A 21399-nucleotide genomic window follows, 5' to 3' on the forward strand; every position below is an offset into this window, starting at 1 on the left:
CCAATGCTTGGTAGAAAACCCCCAAGCATTGGTCAAATTTTTTTTAGAGAAATCAACAGTTATGAGATTATCAATCAAGAGGAAATAGTTGAGAGCTTAGAGTGACACAATATTTAGATGATCATATGAAATGAAATGGGTGTGTGAGTAGAAAGAAACTAGAAAGATAATGTGTATAGATTAAGGCATGAAATGGATGGTTTTGGAGCACTCAACATAGATAGTCAACATTCAATACATATCATCATTTGAGATCAAATGGGTGTGTGGGATTATACACACAATGAACAATAAAGAAGGGAATTGAACCCTTCCTGAGGCATGTACTAGACAACATATTCATCATGTACTCGAGAGACAATAGCCTTCACATAAATATAAGTTTCTTCTTATCATCTCTAGAGAAAACTATAAGAAAACTCGAGACTCAAAAAAACTGAGTCAAAATTTTGACCAATTCTTAGTAGAAAACCCCCAAGCATTGGTCAAATTTTTTTTAGAGAAATCAGCAGTTATGAGATTATCAATCAAGAGGAAATAGTTGAGAGCTTAGAGTGATGCAATATTTAGATGATCATATGAAATGAAATGGGTGTGTGAGTAGAAAGAAACTAGAAAGATAATGTGTATAGATGAAGGCATGAAATGGATGGTTTTGGAGCACTCAGCACAGATAGTTAGCATTCAGTACATATCATCATTTGAGATCAAATGGGTGGGTGGGATTATATACATAATGAACAATAAAGAAGGGAATTCCTGAGAGATGTACTAGACAACCTATTCATCATGTACTTGAGAGACAATAGCCTTCACATAAATATAAGTTTCTTCTTATCATCTCTTGAGAAAACTATAAGACAACTCAAGACTCAAAAAAACTGAGTGTAAGCTAGAACCATACCCAGTGTTCTCATCATGAACAAAATAGATCAAGTAACCATCGCCCTCCTCCAAATCTAACCCAGAATCCCTAGGTATAAATATTGCCTTAGAACCAAATCTTCTAGGTCCAAAGTCAAAAACCCCTAGCACATTGCCTCCAACTTCAATCTAAAAATTTCCCACCTTAGGTTCTACTTGAAGATCAAACTTTATGAGTCCCTTGACCTTAGCTACTAAATCTAGTGTAGTACCATACACATAATGTTTTTTTCTGCATGCATTTTCAATCATAAAGTAGAATTAGATATTTCCCAATCAAAGTTGTATCCAAGCCAATAAGATTGACCAAAAATAGAGACAAAATCAGAGATGTAGTATTCTATGAAGAGGGTATGTATCAATATAATCACTCAGAATCATGTTACTTGCCAATAAACTTTTCATTAATCCTTGGAAAATCTACTACCAATTCTAACAGTTTCTTTTGTGAAGCCTTCCCACTCTTTAAATTGAAATGCATCTCATATCTGATCACCAAAGTAAAATAGATAATACCTTATGACTCATCCTTTATTTATGCATGGGTTAGTAAGTGAAGCACAAAAGAACTAGTTAAGTTGAATGGTTCACATACAATTCATTCTAGAAATTTTTGGCAGATGTAGTAGTTTGGTAGCTCAAACCATCTCATCTAAATATCATTTTTTTCATATTGAGGCAATATACCAAAACATACTTTCACTATAGTATCATAAGAAATAATGAATTTTCCATCCTTCACCATATCATAAGATAGTAGCAAGTAAAATTGAGCAATTTGATTTATTTTGGAGAGATGTATAGACAACCTCTATTCTATATTTTCTTTATCAAGAACAAAAAGGATCTAAAGTTCTAAGTGTATATGAGCAATGTTAGTATGCTAATAGAAACCAAATTTAAATAAAGCTTCTACAAACTAAACAAAATTCATAAACTTCAAGATAGACTAAGATGAGCTCTCAATTGAGAATATGAGCCATTAATGGGCTCTCTCAATGAGAAGCTCTCTTATTGAGTAGCTTTGTCTAAATAGATAGGATGTATGCTCAAGCTTATACTTCAAAAAGGGCTTCAAATGGAGTTGGAATTTGGATGTGGGTGTATGGTTTTGATGTAAAATGGCTTCTCAAAATGGCATTATGACTTTACTTCATGGATTGTGTTATTTTGTAAAGGGGAAGGATACAATTTATAGGCAAGAGGCTTGAGGGATTGAGGGCTAAGATGCAAGGATGGAAAAAAGCTCATGGAGGACTCAGATTGCATGAGAAGAGAGCACATGGATTGTGCTTCCTTACAGCCAATCAGCGAGTGACACATGTCACAGGGTGAGAGGATGGAGGAAAGGGGAAGGATGAGTCAACAAAGGAGGCTCAAGGGATAAAATCTTCATAAAGACCCTCATAATGGCTTGTAAGAGCAATAAAAGGGCTTGGAAGAGTCATTTATGGCCTAGTGGACTTCATAAAGTTTTATGGTTGAGATATTTTGAGGGAGATGAGAGAAATTTTGACTTGGGCTTGATTAGGAGGGTTTTAAGCTTTCTTAGGCTTGTGTAAATGATTAGAGGATGGATTAGAATGGTTTAGGATTAGCTTAGGGATAGGCAAGTGGATGGCATTTAATGAGGGTGGGTGAAGGAGGAGATATTTGTTAACTTTGGCTTGGGTTAGTAAGTTTTAACCCATGTTTAGGGAATGTGACAAGGTTAGGAGGGGATTAGGATTAGGTTTAAAGACATCTTCTAGAAGAGTCTAGACTTTGGATGAGGATAAAGGCTTTCTAGAATAGTCTAGAATTTCCTAAGATGAGGATGAAGACTTTCTAGAAGAGTCTAGAATTTCTTAGGATGAGGATAAATTAGATTTTTAGGAAATAAATAAAGTTTTATTTATTTCAAGGGTTTGGGTTGAGGAGATATTTATTAAAACTTTTTTAATAAACATGAGGATTAATATTTAATCTTAATTAAATATTTTGAGTTGGGATTAGGTGTAGGAAATGATGGGATTAGCCTTTAATCAAAATTAAAGAAGGATTAGAAGATTTTGGAAGAGGTTAGTGGTCTTAAGGAAATTGGCCAAGTTTTGGGCAAAATTTTTTTTATTTTTTTATTTAGGGGTTTTTGGTCAATTTATTAATTAAATAATTAATAAATAAGGAAATAATGTTTAAATAAGATTTAAACATTTTTGGTAGGGATTCCTTAATTAAATATTTTTAATTAAGATAAAGGGATTTAATGGCATAAAAATAAATTAATTAATTAAATAAATATATAATTAATAAATGATGATGTCATTAGGAATTTTTCAGAAAATAAAAATACTTTATTTTCTAAAGGTTTTTAGGTGTCTACACTAAGGCTCTAAATACATTATTCATATAGCTGAATTATTTGAGTTTGGATTGTTTCCAATAACTTCTCCATACTCTTCAAATAGCAAGGCAATGATATAAGACTACTCTAAAATAAAAATACCTTTGCGGCAAAATAGAGAGGAAGATTGAGGAAAATTGCATAGTTATCAACTATTGCAAAGTCATGCATCATGACAGGCTTTGAAAGCATTATGGGAACTAGATCAAGCATTATTCCCTCCTTTATGACAACTCAATAAGTAGCATAGGGAGGAGTATGTTGGTAGCCAAATGTAAACATTTCTCCTGCACATATGGAAAAAGTGATCAGGTACATAAATCTATATTTTAAAGCAGTCTATAGCTTTCTCAAACATCCTTTATGAGTAATTACATTAACTATAAAATCTGAGCATGTTTTTCTATTGTGATTGGATCAAACTTTGGTTGTGCATTATAGTTATTTGATTCTTCTTTTTTGTTCTAAAATAGCCTATAGCTTACTTGAACATTCTTAATTGCATTAAGTTTTTACTATCAAAATAGAACTTGTTCTACTACCTATATTTGGATCAATATTTGGGTGTGCAGTGAATGAATGAGTTAATTTCTCATCATAATCCATCAATCCAAGAGTCTACAAATCTCCATCTTCGAAGACTCAAAGAGCATCTCCAAAGGAGAAAATAAGAAATAAGTTCAATATAGGATTACTTTTCCTTCCCTAAAACACTAAATAGTTTCTTATCTATTGTATCCTATTGCAAAATGAGAAAATATTCAATCATCTCACGAAATGAAAGCTTGAAAATATGTCAAATATGCCCAGTTCAATAGTCAAAATAGAAAAATAATAATAAATAGATTGAAAATTAAGTCTATGTTATTTTAGATATTAAGAGAATAGTTAAGAAAAAAATTTACCTATGCCAAAAACCCTCCAATTGCTAGACCAATAATCAAACCAATTCCCCATGTAGTTGTCACCTGGTAAATGAAAATAAATCCAATCAGCCAGCACAATGTTTTATTATTTTATAGGAAGCAAGTTTTTTGAACAATATTTATTTGCAGAGCTTGAATCACCAATACTATCAACAATTGATTGTATATTGTCTATTCAACACTTTATTTTCAATGCAAGCGCATCATATTTTGTACTTGAATCAAAATTTAATTTGACTAAAAGACAATGAATAAATATTAGCAAAATTTAATGATATTTAAAGAAAATATTTTATTTGTTTTAAAATTAGTTTTAGAAAAAATATAACTACCAATTCATCATAGAATAATAATAATAGAAAAAACTATTAAACAATCTAACTCATAAATAGTAATAATTAGAATATAAAACCAATTTAAATTAGGACCTAAAAATGAGTTGAAGTGACAAGGCAGTAGTTAAGTATACATACAGTTGATAATACTAAATATTGTCAATTAATGACCAAACATAGCATCAGGGCATCGCCATCAGAGGAATGATTAAAGAAGCAAAAGTTGAATTTCTTGTGAGCAAAGGAGTGGACTGAGAGATTAGAAAGAGTTGAAGACTCCAAATTTAACCCTACACTACCGATTGCCTGTGTACATACGATTACTTCCTATGGCCATGTCTATCCAAATAGGAAATAACACATTTGCATAATATTATGGTAAATCATATAACTATACAATTCTCTACATAGTTGTTACCTGAATCATTTGAATGCAATCCTCTATAGATGATCCCTTCTTTGCTAGGAGATGCACCCTTGTCAATCTTTGCACTTGATCCCAACTTCCTATGCCCAAAATCTCCCAACATTTACCATCTATCTGAAGCCTTTGCAATGATGTACATTTTCGTAATCCCTAAATTCTCTCCACTCCATTGCCACCATCTAGTTTGAATACTTCTAATGAAGCTAATATGTCAAAAGTTGGAAGCTTGTGTAATTCTAGACAACCATGAAGCCACAAGTATTTAGGATTACTGTACCACCAATGCCATTTACATCCCTTATCAAGTTACAACACTTGACCTTGATATTCTCCACTATTTTTGGTAGAGTGTTGATCTCCATTAGAAGGTCATTACTACTAAATACAATCTTATTGAGGCTAGGACAACACTCATCATAAATTGAAATCTATGACACTCTTGTTCTACTAAGATCTATTTCTTTTAGATTGCTCATCAAAGAGGCAAACTAATCCTATTCAAATTCTACTTTCTTTATTGGGTATGACTCTATTTTTAGAGTTTGAAGATTATATAGCTGATTCAATGATTCTGGTAGAGATTGAAACTTTTAAATTTTTAAGTACCAATCACTCTAAGAGTTTCAAACTCCCCATGGAATTTGGTAGAGATTGTATCTTGAAATATGACTCACTTAAACCTATCTCCAACACTCAACCTGCTAAGTTGATCAATATTAGTTGGGATCTCCCTTAACTTGAAGTAGCCTAAATAGAGATCACACAAGGAAGCTTGATTTGTTATATGATGAGGTAACACTTTGAATTCTTTAATATTATCAAGATTCAAATACTCAAGGTTTGTTATGTTTTCTAGGATGTCTAACTATAAAGTGAGTTGCCAAAAACTATGTAAATCAATATGCTTCAAAAGCTTGAGTTGCTTGGAAGAATCTGGCAACATCTTCAACAGATGGCAATCACTCAAATCAAGATGTTGTAGCCCTATCAAGCTGCCAAAATAGCTTGGCAATGATGATAACCTTTAACAATCTTATAGCTATAGGTACTCCAATGATCCAAGACCACAAAATTCTTGAGGCAAACTTTCCACATTGTAGCTAGACATTGATATCTTCTTTAAATTCTTGAGATTTTCTATTGACTTTGGAATTGTTTGCAATGTAGGGCAGGAACATATATAAAACACTTGCAACTGCATAGGAGCCTACAATCAATTATATTGAATGCAATTATGAATGGTAAAGAGTATTTAATTCCAATTATGAAGATTGTAGAGAATCATATACTTGCTTCAACCCCATCCTTCCATAGGTCTACTATGTGAGGGCAGCCCATGAATATATTCTGATTACATTTTTATGATGCTTTTCAATGATATCTAGCATTGTTTCTCTTTTCTATTCTAGATTATTTAAGTACATGATTCTCTTCTCAATACCAAACTGGAATTTTTCATCTTTTATTGCCTTTTATAGATTCAAGGAATGAATTCTAAAGGAAATTAATGGTTGCATCTATGTCATATACCAATTGGAAGAGAGACATACCAATAGTACTTTTGTAAGTGATCCTATTAGCCCAAAGTGCATCATGAAGTTTCTTCATCACTAATTTGTCAAAAAAGAAAATCAAAATTGACCCACAACACAATGCATGTGAAACAAATAGAAGCACATGTTCATTACACCATGACCATGGCAATAAGAAACTCCCTTCAACAACTAGTACATGAAGCTCTGTAACATAATAACTTCTTAATAGGAAGGGGGTTGGGGACTAAAGAAAGATAGAATTAAATAACATCAACAAGACCAAAGAGCCAGTGATTCATATAGATAATCTAAATAAAACTACCATAATTCACCTCAAGAGTTTCCTTAGTTCTTAAGGCACCCTAGAACATAAGATTATACACCAACATTGATTTATTACAAAAGAAAGTATAAAGAATTTGGATCAAATGCAACACTTGGTATCTACCTTAACTCATGAGAAACTTTAATTTATAATATGTAAATGTTGAAATATTATTTATTAGCATAGAAAAATAATTTAATAAGATTATGAGGTATTTATTCCTTGGATAGTTTTTCAATGTAATTCTTGAGATCACAATCCATGTATTCAAATACCAAATAGACAAAGAGTCTACCGTCATTGCATTTCATGTGATGGACATCAAGCAACTTGCATAATTGCTTTAATTAGCCCCAATGAGAAGATTGATAAATGCAATGTAAACAAATACATAGGAATTATTGTCACTAAGAAACAATGCACACAATGTAAATAAACATAGAGAAATTATTGGCATTGACAAAAATGCATTCAATCTAAATAAATGCAAATGAATTCTTGGCTTTGAGATAAAATGTGTTCCTTACCTTACAATGTTAAGATTCTGAGATAACATCCTTAGAATGGATATCTCACAAAGGGTATATTAGTTTGGGCTTTGCTTGGTTTCAAGAATACTATAATATTCTCTACTTAACAAGGCCAACCATGTGAAGGTGGAAGCTCATATAGTCTCACCCCCCTCCCTCTAACATCAATCTAAATTACCCATTATCATCTAACTACATACTTCATTCATTCATTCATCCATTTATGAACTATAACATTCAATTAATACAATCACATAACATTCATTAATATGATATAAAATTCATTAATACACAATACTAATCAAGACTTCATTAACACATAACAATATTGATTAACATAAAATAAAAATCAGTATTAATACGCATCATTCATAGATAATTACTTAAAACAAAGTTCTTTCATTATCCAACAAGGTTTATTAAAGATCATTTTTAAAACATCATTTCTTATTTTTGTTTTTCTTAGCTCTCTTAAGAAAAGCACTCATAGGAGCATCCATATCTACATCATTTTCCTCCTCTTCTAGCACATGTAATGTCAAATTATGATGGCTCCTTCTCTTTCGAGGAGCAAGAGGTTGCTACACTAAAGGGGGCTCTATTGCAAGGACAAGTAAATGAGATAAATTGGCATACTCTTTTTTCTTTTTTTAACTATTACAAGTCTATAATTAAGTACTAGTACAACAAAACATGCATTTTTCTTACCTAACAATGCCACATCATGTACATTAATATTTTTATCCGCGGCCACGTCAACATGTTGAACACTTGGAACATGCTCCACTCCTTTAGCATGATGTTCAACATGCTCTAAAATATTCAAAAAAAGGATACACATCAAATTGCGATTGAAGATGTTAAATTATATTCATAATTGCATAATTAATTTCCAATAAAAAATTAATACCTCCACCAGTATATTGTACATCATGGCCTTCATCACGAGCAGGTTCTATGGTAGGATATGAAGGTTATAGTAAAATGTTATGCACATTGTTATGCAGTCAATTTATGTTCAAAACTAATACCAAAAAAGAATTTTCTCAACTATTCAATTTCATTTACTTTTCATCTAACCAATTTACCTGTGAGATATCATTTGGTGCACTGGATTCTTGGGAAAGGGTTTTAGATTCTTTGCATAGGACTTTATAGCCTTTCTTCAAGGAAATTTTTCTATCTTCATCTATGAGCTCCACATTGAATTCTGTGCCCCATATTTTTTGCTTAATATCGTTAGTTTTCCATGTATGGTTTCATTAAACAAAATTTTTTGCAACATTATATAAAAATATATATATGAAATTTCATTGCTCCTACTTACAAGTCAAGACTAGAGATTCATATAGCCACCAGAGCCAAGTTTGTGTTGGCCAAACTTTTCTAGTCTCACTTTTGTAGCCACAAATGTGTCCTACAATCTATGAACAATTTCAAACATCTTAGATTATATATTTACAAATATCAATAATTAGTGCATGATTACAATGTACTTAATACTATCATGACATACCTTTTTTTTCCCTATGCTGCTTCATTTACTCTATTTTCACATAGCCTTTTCTCCTTTGCATCTTCTAATATTTCATTCCACTCCATCAATGGAATCATAGGAGGATAGTCATACTTTGGGTTATCCTTAAGAGCCCTTCTATATTTATCCCTTACAGTCTTTATATGCTTTGATGCTCTTTTGAGAAGTAGGCCAGTTTCAAAAATGTTTTTTTCTAAATTTCTCCTCAAAAGATGAAATCAGCTGATTTTTTAATTCCACAACTTTTAAATTCTACCTTTTTAAAAACAAATAGATTTTTAGATCAATAACTTTAATATATTACTATAAATGGAAGAAAAAAAAAATTATGTGGCAATGATATGAAACTACGTACCTTTTACATATGGTGGGTCCAAATAGTCTCAATGTCATATGAAAAAGATGATCAAAGAAAGCATTATTACCTACAAAAACATAAAGGGTTTATCAATCCAAAATGAGTAATGTAAAAGTAAACTAAATTTACACTTTAAATAATAACAATTTTAAAGCACCTGGAAGCTTTTGTTCTTTTAACAAAAACATAGTTTTCTTGTTCAGCAATAATGTCCCTTCATATGAACAAGTACTAATCACACAGACTACTCTAGGAAATGGATCAGCTTTAGAAGTACTGCTCTCTATTGCTCTATCAACTAAAACATCATGACAATTAAAGTAGACACCAAATGAAATGAAAGATAGAGAGATGCCACCAATCACACTTTGTTAATATGACCAATTAATTTGTTGCCTAGAAATAAATGTAAATTATAATGCTAACCAAGTAGAATAATGTTTCAAATAGGTCATGGCCAACTTAACCTAATATGGTCATGGCCAACCAAGTAGAATTATGTTTCAAATAGGTCATGGCTAACTTAACCTAATATGGTCAACTTTATAAAAGACTTTAATTTACTGACAGACTTGATAGCTGGATTATATATCTATAAGATAGAAAAAGTATCTCAGTGCTGGATATTCAAATTGAGTTTATTCAGAATGAAAAGAAATTGCATTGCATCAGTAAGACTATCAGTCAACAAATTGAAACAAATGATTAGAGTGTGTTGTAGAAAATTTGTTAAGAGAAAAGATACAATAAGTATAGATTTTGTTTGAGGACAGTGATTTGTAGAAAGGAGCAATCTTTTATTATTTCAAAGAGGACAATAATGATTATTATTTTAAAAGGTGTGATTCATAACTAAAGAAGCATAATTAAATTTTTTTGAGATATATTAATATGTGTTTAAGAAACAAGTGCAATTGAAGGAAAGGTGACAAAACTGAAAGGCTACGTCTATTTCAAACAGAAATTTTTCTATATGAAGACATGTCAAAGGTATACAAGATAATTGAAAATAATTAAGAGAGGAAAAGAGTGTAAGTTCTACAATATAACATCATATAGAATGGGGTAGATATAGAATAGAAGTACATATGTGTTGTGTGCAATGAGAAATATCTAAGTAAAGAGCAGACATAATGAGGGTAAGTGAAATGGAACATGTGTGTGTCATGTGTATGATAAAGATATATCATATATAATTACAAGAGATATTATATAAAAATTTATAATGTCTATGGTAGACTTATAAGAGGAATAAGTGCACATTTGAAAGGATAATAAGGGCAAACGTTGAAGGATAAAAAGTGTTGATTTGGGAAAAGGATAAGTGCAAACAAGGCAGATTTATATGAAGCAAATATAAAAAGGTATGTATATTAAAAGAGATTATAAAAGGTGGATTTGAGAATATCATTGAAGAAGCAAAATGCAAGAAGAAAGGTATAAGATTTAAAGAGATTATAATGTCCATCATCTGCTAAAGATAGAAAAATTGTCAAGGTGAAATTTTAGACTTAAGTGAAGTTGGTTCTTTTCTTTGAGGGGTTGGTGCCTACAAATTGTTGGAGTTGTTGTTTCTAGTGAGTTGGCACACATACACGTAGGAGTTGGTGCCTCTAATAGGTTGGGGCCTACAAACATTGTAAAAGAGCAAGATATATAGCAATTATTTGTCGCAATTGTTTGCAACAACTCTTCAAAATTTAAATCTAGGAATGGTTATGGACTTGACATGATGTTTTTTATGAAAATCATAGATAGGCAATATTAGCATTGCTCAAAGAGTTAATTTCTTTATTCACATGAGAAGAATTATAAAAAAATACTACATTATTGTGGAATTGCTGAAAAATAATAGTAGGCTCAAAGAAATTTCTTGACTATATCATGACAGCATTGTTATAGCAGTATAACATGATGGCATAATAAAAGCAACAATAAATATATCACGATAGACAATAGCAATACAACAGCAATAACATCAATCGTTATGGTGGTGACATCAACAGACTGTAGTAAAATAGAAGTAAAATTGTAATTTAGATTCACAGTTGATGATATAACACTTAACACGGCAATAATTTGGATTTATGATCTTACTTTTCATAAAGATTTCAAACTTCAAAATTCTTGATATCATTGGTGTCCATCATTATTTAGTTGAAAAAGAAAATAAAGGTGCATTAACCATACTTTGTTATAGTGTGGTATTGGATGTAAAGTGCAAACAAACAATGTCTTTTTGGAATGTGGTTGGCATGCATGCTTCTATAGACATCATTTAAGCATTGATATGCTAGTTCATTGTTCATCAACTTGTAGAAATACCTCTCTACCTATATATATATATATATATATATATATATATATATATATATATATATATATATATACATATATATATATATATACATACATATATATATATACATATATATATATATGTATGTATGTATGTATGCATGTGTTTGTGTGTATGCATGCTTCTGTAGACATCATTTAAGAACTAATATGCTACTTTTTTGTTCATCAACTTGTAGAAATACATTACAAAATATAGTAAAACAAGGTTGTACTAGTTCTAGTGGGCATAGACGAGGATGTTTGCATGGTCTTTGTTGCTGACAATGCACCAGGCAACACTAGACCACCAACTGAAGGACGAGTCTGTACTTTATCATGAGCTAAAGAATACAATATTGTTAGTAAAGACATTTGCAATGGATAAAGATTAAATGGGATACTAGCTACAAGCATCCACAAAAAAAAGTAAGTGTTATAATGTTGATGAAAACAAACAACGAAAGTGTTACTTACATGAAGGTTGTGCGCTACAACCCTCACCATGTTCACCATGTGATGTCACAACTGGCACACATGTCTATACAAGAACACATAAAATTAGAGATCATGATCCATAAGATACTATAAAATATTAACATCTATTGAACTTCTATTATTGTTTTAGTTGAATTACTGCTTACCTTCAAAGATTAGATTCTACGATCCAATTCTTTTCTCAGTGCCTCTTTCTCCTTGCTTCTGTCACCCTCGATGATAATATTAACAAGTTCATTGGTGTATCTTTGTTTAATTTTATGGGTGATGAACAAAAGGTCAACACTAAGGGTGGTGTCATGTAGAAATGATGCCCATATTTCAAATTGCATTTGATCAAGAATCATTCTAGCTTTTTCCTATCATTTGTGACATCAAATATCAGTAAAATTTCATCAAAATAAATCCAAAGAATTAAAAAAAAAAAACATAATAATATGACATTTGTTTCTATATTAATATTAAAAATTATAATAATTAATGTTTACCTCCATTGAAGGTGTCTGAGATGGTGCATCCATGTCACCCTATGAAAAAAATTACTAAGTATTAGAAACTAGTAGTGAAATTAAAGTCATAGACTCACCAAAAAAAAATATTAATAATAAATTAGATTGTATATGTAAATCATTTGTCTAAAGTTAGCGAAAAATTTGGTGTAAATAATGTGTATATCTAAAAAAATATTTGACATGTTCTACTTAATGTTTATATCTACACATATGGTTTGGAAAGAAAAATTTGGTCGTACATGACCCCATCATAGTTGACATTGATCCTACCTAGACATTTCATTGATCATCATGATCTTCATCCATGTCATCATCATTATCATTATCACCATCATCGTACTTGTTACTTTGATCATTGTCATCACCACCACCATCCTCATTGCCATCATCATCATCGTCATCACCATCATCATCATCACCATCATCACCATCTTCATCACCATGATCATCATCATCATCAGCATCATCATCATCATTATCACCATTATCATTAGCATGACCAAAATCATCACCATCTTCTTCTTCTTCATCACTGGGTAATTGTCGTTCTTGATAATCATTTACTTTGTCTTGTGGTCTTTCAATATCTTCTTCTTCCATCACATTATACTTTATTGGCCTTCCTCTTGGGTCATGTCTAACAACAAATGACGAACCTAGTTTATGTGGAACACCAAAATAAAACACTTGCTCGCATTGTCTTGAAAGAACATAGGGCTCATCTCCAACTAGCTCAAATGACCTTGTATTAATCATAGTAAATCCACTATCATGTTCAATAATAGTCCTATTAGGATCATTTCAATTTACTTGTAACCTAAACCATTTGATGACAAATAGAATTATTTTCAATGAAGTAAAGTTGCACTCAAGTATATCATCCAAAATTTTATAGTATTTATTTTCAGATTGTTGAGGATGTATGTCAGTTCTAGATGAAATATTGGTGACTGCAAAGACATCACTTATCCTGAAATCACATATTTTCTTTGTTTCATCTAACTTTTTTGTACAAAATTTATACCCATGGTACTACATAGCTTTGTGGTGTTTCACTTGCAATTATTCAAACATTTCAAGATTATTTGCATTGATCTGTGAGTTGATATTAAACTTATGTCTTATGATTAGTAATCTTATGCATACCTTTGTATCTCTTAAGCCATATATAAGATCAAGTATCATTGGCATAACATTGGGATCTTAATTATGATGAGCTTCTTTAACCAATGATGGAACACCATCCCATGTTAATGAGTGACCATTTTCTTGAGACTATTCAATCCATACCATCATCCAATCAAGATTGTTTGCTATATACAAATGTAGTGCATCCCACTCACAACCAACTATAAAGAAGACAATTACAGTAGTTAGAAACAACTTATATATATTGATGATGGATAAGAATTATTAAATTACAAAAAGATAAACTTATAATTACCTCTCACCCTCCTCAATCTACCTTTCCCCTTCAAATTTATCATTAGAGTTGGGATCCCAAATGCGATCTACATGGATATCTACAGAAAACTTTAGAAGATATTCACTAATGTACACCATGGTCTAGTATACCATATATCCCCCTATCATAGAACCCTCAAGACATGCTTTTTGTCAAACCAAGCCCTTCATAAATTTTAAGTGCCTCTTAACCATCCACATTGACCTAGTTTGTACAAGTCCACACAATTCAATCTCTTCAACTTGATGTATGAGGTAGTGTTCTTGAGCATTGAAAAAGGTTGGAGGTAAATGCTTTTGCATTTCACACATAAGCTATGGAATTTTTCTCTTCCAATACTTTTTCTTTTTTCTAATCAATTTCTTTAGATGATAACCACCTAAAATAGATTCAACACACAAAAATGCATAAATGATATTTCAAATAGAATTATACAATAGATTTCAGATAAAAAGCTACAAATCTAAGAGAAAACACTTCTAACCTCATCTATTGTCCAAGATCATATATAACTTGTTTAATACAGTTGTCAAACTAGTGTGGAAGGGATAGAGGTAGGATGTACTACAATCATTAAAAAATTATCATTTTAATATACTATTAAATAATGCAATAGATAGTACATTCAATTTTACAAATATACTATAAATAGAGAACACAACTTACCTTGACAAAGGTATGCCAATCATGTGTTTTCAACCCTGGCACAAAATCACCTTTCTTTGATAGAAGAGTGCTTATATTTTCAACAAATCCTATTGGAAATTTTTCTTTTTTTATGACTTCTTTTCACACATCACTTTTTTGCTTTGTTACTAACCAAGGAAGGGCACTTGTATTTATGCAGTCTCCATTTATTCAATGAAATCTTTTAGTGCATGATTGGATTCATCAATGTCAATACAAATTTTGGCAATTTTTTCTCTATCATGCCTTCCATCCAACATTTTCCATAGTGTCTCTATTACATTCTTTCCAATATGCATAGCATCAAACAAATGCATGATTGAGAGATCCTTGTAGTATGATAACCTACTAAATTGAGTAGGATAATTTTTCATTCATCTAGGAAGTTGGTCATTGATGCCTTGATGACCTTCATGAGCATCACTTACAACATTAGTAAATATAAGACAATATCATAATACAAATTTTAAACTTCAGATGACAAATTGGACATTACCTCCACAATTTAGTCAATCGTATTCCAACTTCCATAGATGAGGTGTCATTCTTTGTGGCCTTGATGATGTCTCTTCTTTCCCATTGAAAAGATGTTTTTTGACAATTCGATACCTATGATTATTGTGGAGAAAGTGCCTAAACTCATCGAAGACCTACTTTTCTAAACTTCTCAAATGACGAGATTTCATCTTCACACCACAAACTAGACATGCAAAATTTCCCTTTGTCTAAAGACCTAAAAGATCACATACAATTGGATCATTTATAATTATCATGCACAACTTAAGCATACAATAGTAATGTGTAAGCACTATAATAGACCAAAACTATGTGATCTTAACAATATAACATATCACAAAAATGAGTTAGCCTAGGGGCATCATGTATTGTCCATACAAGCATTGCATGGAATTGAAATTTTTGATGTTCTATTGGTCTAGAGATGTCATAAATAGTAACACCATTCCATAAATTCAACAACTCATCAATTAGGGGCTTAATATACACGTTCATATCTTTAACTTGGTACTTACCTAGTAATTGACTGAACATAAACATTACATAATTATTATGACCATTTTCATGCACCATTTATAAATTAATTTAGATAACAATAAAATGAAAAAAATACCTGGCATAATCATTGACAACATTATGTGCTCCCTATTTATGGACATCTAAGGAGGAATGTTATTGTTAATATAAAAAAAGGGCCACACTGAGTAAATAGATCTCATATCTCCATATGGATTGACACCATCCACTACCAATGAAAACTTCAAATTACAAGGTTCTTCTTTAAAGTGTGACCATGTTTCTTCTATCTCTTTAAATGTAGAACCGTCGACAGGCATTCGCATAATGTCATCTTGACTTATATTGCATGTATGGTAATCCATAAATTGTGCCAAGCTAGCACACCTGAATAATCGTTGAATATGTGGAATAATGGGAATGTACCAAAGAACCTTGTGAGGTGCCTTTTTTGTTATTTGATCTAACCAATATCTACTAATATGACAATCAGGGAATTTTTTTGCAAATTCATGTTGTTTATGATATAGAATGTAATCATTGGGACATGCATGTATTGTCTGATACTTCATTCCAATCTTATTCATAATGTTAGATAATTATCGATACGAATGAGGCAAAATATTTGATGATGGTAAGAAAAACTCACTAATCAACATACAACAACAAATATGCATTGTTAATATAATGAATATTAATTGTATGCTAACATTGAAGATGACAAAAAAGCCATACCTTAGTATACGTGACATTGCTACATTGGATATACCATTCATAACCTTTAAGTTCACCAAAAACCCTATAGTTGAGAGTAGAGTTTTTTGAGAGCCTTTGTATAAGGGCTTGTGTGCCTTCTCAAGTAAAGGTATATCAAGACCATCTTCATCATCATTATCAAATTTTCTAGTACTATCATTGTGAGCCTCTTCATCACCTTCCCCAATACCATCTTCTTCAATCATGTCTTTTGGCACATTATCATATTCTTCCATGGGAGTGTTATACTCAGCTTAGATATTCACACCTCCATGTTCCTCCAGTAGGAAATCCACATTTAGCAATGGACGAAAATCATGGTCTCCTTCAACGTGACCATGTTGCCTACAATGACTCTGGGATGTTGTGATTAGAATTATTTGATTCTTTAAGCCCTTACACTTTTTGCAAGGAAAATAACATTTATCAAGTTTTCTTGGAACTAAGCCCACAATACAGCCATTGTCTCATTATTTTGTTTTGGGTTCATATTGTCAGGTGTGGTCTTTCTTCACAAGAAATGATATCTACAAATAGATTGGACATGTTGTAGTTAATGTTTATATCTACACATATGGAAATTATTGATTAATGTTTTCAAATGTAACTAAAATGATCCTACAATTTTTAGAAGGCCCAAATGTTTGCAAAATGTGCAGTTATAGACAATGTATCTTAATTATTTGCAAAATGCCTCAAAGAGATGTCACAAGGTGAAAGTTACTTAGGTGCTATCAGTAGCATTCCTTCACTAATCCTGATAGCAATGACTAATGTGATTAATGCATCAACTAATGAAGATGACTAAAAGATTGAAACATATTAATGTATAGCAATGTTTTTCTCAAGGAAATATATTCTCTTCAGTAAGATATAAAAGGAAATATGAATTAGATGTGATCTATGTGTGCTCTAGGTAGATGGACATTACCTTTTGAAAATCATTCAATAGGGGAAAGCATGTTCTTAATAGGTATATTTATTCTTTATATGGCTCTACTCTCTTATTATAAATAATATACTTCTTTTCTCAAGTAATACTTCAAATTTACAAGGGCTGGTATATTACATAGCAGTAGTCAGCATTGCATGGTGGTCATATTTGAGGAATACTTTTTGTAAATATCAAAAATTCAAAGCTACAATACAAAAATTGTTTGTTATTTAGTTTCAAAATTACTCCATGCATTATTTTAAAATAATCAAATGTTTTTCACAAAGAATCTGTGCAAGTAACCAGCCTAGTTCCTAACTCTCATGTAGCAAAGGACAAAGCTTGTGCAAACTACAGAAGCTAATCCTTGGATTTTATTTGAAGGAAAAATTAGTTGGGTTTTCACAGTGATAAAATAAAGAAAACTATTTGAAAAAATTTCTCAAAGTTCAAGTTACAAAAATTTCAATATGAAATAGCATAGCATCCTATAGCGATATCAAAGCACAAAACATCCTGCTAACCTATGTGTAGTGATTCAATATTGGAGATGGCTAATGCAAGAATAAGTCTTTTAAATAGTTAAGTGCAATAAATTGTTCAGAGACATTAAATCTATACCTTCAAATGAGGTTCTTGAAGTGAGTATTATGAATTTCCATTTGGGAACCTAGATGCACTCTGCAAAAATAGCTAGTGGTTTTGATCACCCCACAGGAATAGAGGACCCAAGATGTTAGTATGGAGAAAAAGTCTTAAATAATCCCAATTGCATTGCTTTAGTTTGAAGAAAATTAAATTTGGGTTGAGAAATCTACCTAGCCCTTGTGTCAATATGACAAAACGTTGAGAACTTTTTTGTAATAATCCATTGAGAGACCTTGTGAGGACAAATACTTTTAACTACCATTCATATGTAAGTGGTAACATATGTGCTCCTTGTAGCTACAAGATCGAGGCCTCTTCAAAACATAATATCTGCAGCCCTCCTAAAAAAAGATGCTTCAAATCATTATGTAAGCAACACTTGTAAATCATTAAGCTTTAATTTATTTGCTTGGTCATCATACTTGTATAAAAGAGACTATGTTCCTAACAATGTAGGAAGGGTTTTGTAGCTTACACTGAAGTCTTCTTTCAAGAGTTTGGAGATAGAGTGAAACACTGGATCACTTTAAATGAACCTTATGCTTATGCGGCTATGGAACCATTGAAACCATGAACCACAAAGCAAAATAGTCATTGATTCCTTCTGCTCTCATACTCTACAAGAACCATTGAAACCATTAAAGTCTGATAGTGAGTTATACTATTTAAACTATACTAAGCCACTATACAAGCATAAATCAATACAAAGTCACATTCAACAAACATTATCGGTAATAAGTATTAACTCTTCATTAGAGGACTTCTTCATTATAGTTAAAATGATTTGGTTGGGAAAGGAGGCACCAAAACAAATTACTAGATAGAAGAAAATGTTTATTTCAAATACTTCAAAAAAAATGAGAGTCTCTATGTAAATACAACCATTCATATATTTTTCCATGAGCATTCAAGTAAAGGAACTCAGTAGTTATACTCTCAAAATTCTCTAATAAAACAACTTATTCTCTAAATTCTCTAATAAGACACATTTATTGATTACATAAATGAACATCGAATAACATAAATTTTACAATCTACAATGTTGAAACCTTGTGTTCCTAAATATGGATTTCTTACAATCTATAATGTTGAGAACTATTGCTTCTGAATTCGATTATATATGAGATTTTTAATTTCTATTTCCTTATCCATCATCAACATATAAGATATGTAAGGAACTCAATTAATTACTAACCAAGATACACTAAAGCTAGAAAAGAAAACATTGTAATGTATATATAGGAAAAAATATAGGAGAAGTTTGAGTACAATGTTTTCAATGTAATACATGATTATCACACATGAGTACAATGTTATCAACTGAATACATGAGTACCATTTGATTCAAAAGCTTATTCTAGAGCCAAACTCTTTCCTTACCTAACAATTTGATCTTCATATTTTCATACTTTTCCTATTCTTGGCATTATGAATCCAATATTCCAGATACATTTTCTTTGTGAGACTCTTATGCCTGTAATTGTATGCATTCAGATTATTTGAAATGGTGCAGAATTGGCAACATCAAGCCAACTTTGTAAAAGGCATATAAAAGGATGGCAATACAGAGTCTCCCCATATTACTAGTTCTATTGCAACATTTGAAGGATTATATAAAGCTACTCATAAATTTAGTTTATTTTTTAGCAAGTAAACTAAACAAACCTTACTTGTGCAATTGTTTTGGTGACAATAAAGAGATTTTAGATGATAAGCCAACAATGAGCTATATTTTTTAGTAAAGTGTCAATTGGGAGCTCAAGGTCAATGCCATCCTACACATTCCATTTAAGCACCTTGGTATATTAGTGGAAAGGTTATAATATCATATTGCAAACTCAATAATTTGGTCCTTGAAGCATCAATTGCTCATCTATTCCATCACTGTGCAGAATATAAACTAGAAGATATTGAGAAGTGCCTTGAAAAGTATCAGACGATGGGATGATGTTTCATTTTCTTGGAAATATCAAAAAAAATAGAATATCTTAAAAATTATAGGTAATGTCCAATAGATCAATAAGAAGCTCCATCCAGATGAGCATAAGTCCTTTTCCTTATGTTTCCAAAATGTTTACCCTTGATTTTGTTATGGATATTGATTTTCAATGTGGTCATGTGCATTGTTCCATGGAGTACTATTTCTAGGCATCCATAAGGCATATATCCTACTTTATGATGGTAGATGCTTCCCTAGGTGTGTCATCTCTTACGCTACATTTCTTGGTGTGCCAATGCAAAAAAGGCATTGGCATGACCAGGCTACAGGATCTCTTAGCTCCCCTTCAGTAAACCTCCACAAGCTTTCCCTTTCACACATACCAATTGATACCTCCTAGTATACTTCACTTTCCCTCCCACCTTTCCATCTAAATGTTTGACCATGGTTTACCAATACGTACAAACTAAAAATTACACTAGCTTATACAGCAACAAAAGAAACATAAAAATTTCATTTTCTTCCCCTTCTAGCATATTTTGAGTAAGACTCACTTGTTCTTGGTGTGACTAATAAATAAAAAAGCAACATGAAAAATTCTAATAAATATAAACTAGCACAATGAAGTGTTTACTTTCCAAGAAAATTTCATGCATTAAAAATATACCCTACAAAATCACACCTTTTCTAACTGCACCAATAGATTAAGTTTTGAAAAATTTATTCTTACACTCCTGGTAATTTCTTTTTAGTTCTTGGTTCTTTCATTTAAATAAATGGTCCTACCACATGTTAATAGAATTATTAAAAATAAAATTAATCAGAATGTTTACTAGAGAGCACCAAATGTTGGTTTTGTCCAGTTGAATTCTGATACAGCTTCAACTTTTCTTAAAGATCTTAAATTGGTGGGTTCAATAGAGTGTAAATTTCTAGAAGTTGGATGTGATTCCATGCTAATCATTATAGGGTGTTGAAAACTCATCAAAAGTTTGTAAACTCCACAACATTTAGAAGAAAGAAGAGATTTTATTCACCCAATATTATAGAGAAAAGTTTTTAACAAGTGCTTTTTTGTATGAAGATTAGTAAAAAGGATTCAAAAATTGATAGCCATTTCAAGTGTGAAAGGTTTGCAAATATTTTTTCTTATTTTATAAATATTTAGTTACTAGTATTTTAGGAAATTTTTTATTAGTAAAGAGCCGCATTTTGGAGCAATTTTAAAACTACAAATAAATCATTAAGGCTAAATATTTGAGTTCTTAAATTTTTTTTATTCTCAAATTCAATAAAAATATTTGAAACCCC

At 31.2% G+C, this 21399-nt stretch overlaps 1 pseudogene; it reads right to left on the reverse strand.

Annotated features, from left to right (window-relative positions):
* Positions 1–837: 837 nt before the first annotated feature.
* Positions 838–21399, reverse strand: part of LOC149545026 (carotenoid 9,10(9',10')-cleavage dioxygenase 1-like) — a 35953-nt pseudogene continuing 15391 nt past the window's right edge.

Source organism: Cupressus sempervirens, chromosome 8 (genome assembly GCF_028749045.1).
Source record: "Cupressus sempervirens isolate cs-2001-9-10 chromosome 8, ASM2874904v1, whole genome shotgun sequence".
Classification (NCBI taxonomy): Eukaryota; Viridiplantae; Streptophyta; class Pinopsida; order Cupressales; family Cupressaceae; genus Cupressus; species Cupressus sempervirens.